A 5,462-nucleotide genomic window follows, 5' to 3' on the forward strand; every position below is an offset into this window, starting at 1 on the left:
GGAGTCTTCAGGGTTTTCTATATATAAAATCATGTCATCCAGAAATAGTGATGATTTTACTTTTTTCTTTCCAATTTGGATGCCTTTTCTTTTTTTCTTTTCTTTTTTTTTTGCCTAATTGCAATAGCTAAGACTTTCAATATTATATTTAATAAAATTGGTTAGAGTGGGTATTCCTATCTTATTTCTTATCTTACAGAAAAAACTTTCAGCTTTTCACTATTGAGTATGATGTTAGCTGTGGGCTTGTCATATACTGCCTTTAGTTTTTTGAGGTATGTTTCCTTAATACTCATTTTGTTCAGAGTTTTTACCATAAATGGATGTGAATTTTGTCAAATGCTTTGGATGCATCTATTGAGATTATCATATAATTTTTATCCTTCATTGCACATAATGATAATATTATGTTGATTGATTTGCAGATATTGAAACATTCTTACATCCATGGAATAAATTACATTTGATCATGATGTATTATCCTTCTAATGCATTATTGAATTCAGTTTATTAATATTTTGTTGAGAATTTCTGCAGCTATGTTCATCAGGTATATGGCCTATAATTCTTTTCTCTTTTTTTTGTGGTATTTTTACTGGGTTTGGTATTATGATGACCTCATAAAATGAGTTTGGAAATGTTCCCTCCACTCCAATTTTTTTGGAGGCGTTTGAAAAGGGTTCATACTAAATCTTCTTTTAAGGTTTGGTAGAATTCACCAGTGAAGCTTTCTGGTCCTAGACTTTTGTTTGTTGAGAGGTTATTGATTACTGATTTAGTTTCCTTACCAGTAATCACTCTATTCAGATTTTTTATTTCTCATGATTCAGTCTTTCAAGACTATGTGTTTTGAGGAATTTATCCATTTCTTCTAGTTAGTCCTATTTGTTGGGATATAATTGTTCATAGTGGTCTCTTTTATATAGAAAATTTTTTTATATTTCTGAGCTATCAGTTGTAACTTCTCCTCTTTCATTTCTGATTTTATTTATTTGAGCCTTTGCTTTTTCTTAGTGAGTGTAGCTAAAGGTATATCAATTTTGTTTATCTTTTCAAACACCAGCTCTTAATTTTAACAAACCACATTTTAGTTATTCTGAACCAATTAATAGGCCAAAATCTATTTTACAAACTGATTAAAATCTTTCCCAAATGCTTCCAAGAAGAACAGATATCACATTTTGCAGTTGCATTGACTCTTGAGGATAACTGGACTCTATAAAAATAAACAACAACGAAATAACATGTATCTAAATATTTTTAATTAAAATTTATTGGTTCTTTTAAAATATGTGCATTGAAAAAAAACTTTAGTCTATTTGGATATAAATTGTCATTGTGTACAGTGCATAATTGAATGAGTGTGTTCATTGATAATTCCACTCCAAAGTTAAATGGGCCTTTAGTGTGCAAAATATTTGCAATCCATGTTAAGGTGGATTTTCCTAAAATGCAAGATACTTGCACATTATAAGGTGGGAATCCTGAGCAATTTACTGTTCACATTTACTCATGTGGCCTGCTCTTAGCTGTTTTTATCCAGAGTTACCAATAGACAGAGGGGGTTTACAAACCTTTTGGTTTGAATTGATTTTTCAGGAGATTCCAGTATTCTCAGAGTGCTGAAACACTAGTTAGTTGAAAGAGATCATCTATCTAGCTCTACAAAACTTATGTAATAGGAAGCCTAGTCAGTTAGGTGTGAAGGACAGTGGAGGAAATGAGGTTGGAGCAGTAAATAAAGTGCAGATTACCGGCATGTGTAGCCTCAAATTTTAGGGAAAATAATAATCTAATTAATCTTATACATTGTTAAGAAAGCTAACTCTATTTGCAATTCAATATATCACAGTAAGAAAATAAGTTGACATCCTTCCAAAATATCACTAAACAATACTGCAACTATAAACAAAAAAGTAATGAAATCATAACAACACTAAAACAAGAAAATAAGATAATGGTAGAAGGGAAATTTAATTAATTCACGATGTTCAGAGTACAGATAAGATCATATTTATAGAGAAAACAGCGTAGTAATGGGGCAGGGGCATTATCAGTTTAACGAAAAAGCTGTTCACAGAATAGCTGGGCTTGCTGTTTCTCCTTGCTCCTAACTAAAGCTTTGAAAAACTGATTTTAAAACAAAGTTAAAGCCCCCGATTGGGTATTTGGTTTGAGTTACAAAAGCTCACTATAACTTGTCTTGAACCTTTACCATAAACCCAGTAGGGAAACATCAGAAGTACTACCATCCAATAGAATACTACTTAAATACTCCTTCTCCAGATGAAAATCCTGTTTAATTTCCATTTATGGGGTGACCTGAATATGGTTGGCTAATCCTTGACCATGACTGCTAAAGGGAAAATTTTCTGGTTACAAGACCTATTATTTGCATGGTGCCTTGAGTGAGCTCTCCCATTAAAGAGAAAAGACTTCTGAGTTTGTTTATTTTTTTAAGAAAAAAACCTAATAACGATAAATAAAAATACCTTGTACACTAGCTACTTAAATTAATACAAAGACATTTGCATATGATGAACTGTTAACTATAAAGATCATTATTTGAGAAAAAATAGCAGACCAACTGAACACAAAACAACTCATACCAGAAGAAATAAAAATAATACAAGAAGAACCATTAAAACAGAATTCTAATGAGTATCCTTAGAGATATTTAAGAGAAAGTTACTTTCACACAATAAAAATAACCTAGTAGAAGACATCATATGAATCAGAGAAAATGAAAGATTGGGGGGAAATTAATAAAATAGATAAAATAAAAATAAAAAGGCTAATTAACAAAACAAGTTGAACATCAAATTAACAACCTCAAAAATAGAATACAATAAATCATCGCTAATATAGATCAAAATGATAAGGGGATGGAATATGACCAAAAATACGAAGAAACATTTAGAGTAAGATTAGAACATTCAAACATATATTAATAGGATATATTTAAATGAGATGGCATGAAAAATGGGAGGATAAATGATCATAGTAATATTAGAAGAAAAAAAAAAACCCAAACAAATAAAAGGCATAGGTATTCAGACTGATACAATTATTATGCCAAACACGGTGAGCAGAAAGAATGCATGCCTTGATACATCATCATGATATTGGAGAACTCCAGGTACAATGCAGAAATCCGAAAAGCTTCCCGGGAATCAAAATGAGGTTGACGCCAGGCTTTTCACTGTTGATTATTATTATGAAATGGCATTGAAACAAAATATTAAAGTTCTAAGGGTGAAGTCTCTACCTAGAATCTATTCCCAACTGTGTCAGATTCATAGTATGAGTCTCCTTAGATTCTACTGAGCCATTTGTAGCCATCGTGGCTGTGTCAAAAAACACAGGCACTCACAGTAATTGGATCCTGAGACCCATCAGTCAGGCATGCCTAGAGTTCTGGCCTACTCATCAGTTTCAGACTTGAATAAAGGTAAGAGATCCGCTTTATTCAGCAGCTCCCTATGGAACTAGGTGATAGAACCCAGAGGTGCAGGTGACTTGTTTCCTCAAGGCAAACTTTAACTAATGGGAGAAAAGAGCCAGGAGGATGACCCTAAGGATAACGTTGCCCCCTTCTTTCTTTACAATAGTGTCTGAGTCACAGTTTCTCGCACATGCATAGCCTTTGCTGCTAGTTGTAATACATGTGGATTTGCTTTCCATCCCTTTTTGCTTCGTTCTTACTTCCTGGGATTGCAATTGCACTTAAGTCTTGCCTCAGGCTCTGTTTTCTGGGAATCCTGGTCTAAGGTACGAACCTATTAACCAAGTGTGACATCAAATAATTTATATAAGAAAACACCCAGGGCTTTACATCTTGTAATTCCTATTTCAGAGAATGTTCTTGAGGAAAAACTATGCCAAAACATTAATAGTAACAACAACAGCAACAACAAAATAAAAGAAAGACTCTATATTCAGGAAACATAGAAATAACTAAAGTACAAAGAAAAGAAATACCAGTGAGTCAACTGTACTACATACAAAGAATACATTTGATATATATTATAATAGGGAGTCAGAGGAATCCATGAAAAATGCCTTCAAGAAGAAAATATGCTTAGTTATATAAACAGTATAATTAATCATCTAAAAGATCTTAGTAATGAGAAGTTTTAAACACAGAGATGAACACATCTGTGCATGATTCCAGCATCATGAAACACAAAAAATGACATGATTTTGAGTAATGGGTGGGGTAGAGTTAAAAAGAACAGGTTGGACACTGATGTTTAAACATTCTTTTAAAGTAGCACAACTTTAGGGTCATGGGATTACATTTACTTCAATTTGTATCAAAATACTACTTGAGGTAGCCTGTATGATAAAACATTACATGCTGTTTACTATCCATTATTTTAGAAAGAACCAAGACAAAAAGCATAAAATAATGGATAATAGTCTTAGAAAAGAAATCAAATATGAAGAGCTCTGAGAATGTTAAAAAGGTGGTATATGGATTGAGGTGAGAAAAATACAAGGAAAAACTGAAGTAGAGAGAAGTGCAGACAGGCCAGTTTCCTTATGATTCATGCACACTGGGAACTTTAAGCATATTATTTACCTGTTTATAGACAACACTTAGAAGAATTAAACATAATAATATAACATAAGAATCAGGAGTTGAGTATGGCAAAATAAATTAGTAAGTAATGTAATTATGCGGTTTTTCATTTAAAAGTGGATAATTGATATATTCCTCTTAAAAATGTATAAGTCAGTAGACAAATATATAAAAGTTTTGTTTAGCTCTTTGCTGCATTTTCTGGGAGGATGAAGATCATTCTCAACAATCAGACTGTGGACATTCCAGAAAATGTGGACATCACTCTGAAGGGACTCACAGTTATTGTGAAGGGCTCCAGAGGCACCGTGTGGAGGGACTTCAATCACATCAATGTAGAACTCAGTCTCCTTGGAAAGAAAAAGAAGAGGCTCCATGTTGACAAATGTTGGGGAAATAGAAAGGAACTGTCTACTGTTCACATTATCTGTAGTCATGTACAGAACATGATCAGGGGTGTTACATTGGGCTTCCATTACAAGATGAGGTCTGTGTGTGCTCACTTCCCCATCAACGTCATTATTTCAGAGAATGGTTCTCTTGTTGAAATCCGAAATTTCTTGGGTGAAAAATGCATCCACATGGTTAGGATAAGGTCAAGTGTTGCTTATTCAGTATCTCAAACCCAGAAAGATAAGTTATTTCTTGAATGAAATGATATTGAACTTGTATCGAATTCTGCTGCTTTGATTCCACAAGCCACAACAGTTAAAAATAAGGATATCAGAAAAATTTTGGATGGTAGCTGTGTTTCTGAAAAAGAACAGTCCAGTAGGCTGATGAATAAGATCTAAGTTGTGCAGCAACAAAAACACCTCAGACTTATTTGTGATATTTTAAAGATACAATAAAAGTTGTGTAGTGGGAAAAAAAAAAG

The 5,462-nt window shown here is 33.0% G+C and overlaps 1 pseudogene; it reads left to right on the forward strand.

Moving 5' to 3' along the window:
* Positions 1-4,794: 4,794 nt before the first annotated feature.
* On the forward strand, positions 4,795-5,379 carry LOC109393726 (60S ribosomal protein L9 pseudogene; annotated as a pseudogene).
* The last annotated feature ends 83 nt before the right edge of the window (positions 5,380-5,462 follow it).

Source organism: Hipposideros armiger, unplaced genomic scaffold (assembly GCF_001890085.2).
Source record: "Hipposideros armiger isolate ML-2016 unplaced genomic scaffold, ASM189008v1 scaffold_387, whole genome shotgun sequence".
Classification (NCBI taxonomy): Eukaryota; Metazoa; Chordata; class Mammalia; order Chiroptera; family Hipposideridae; genus Hipposideros; species Hipposideros armiger.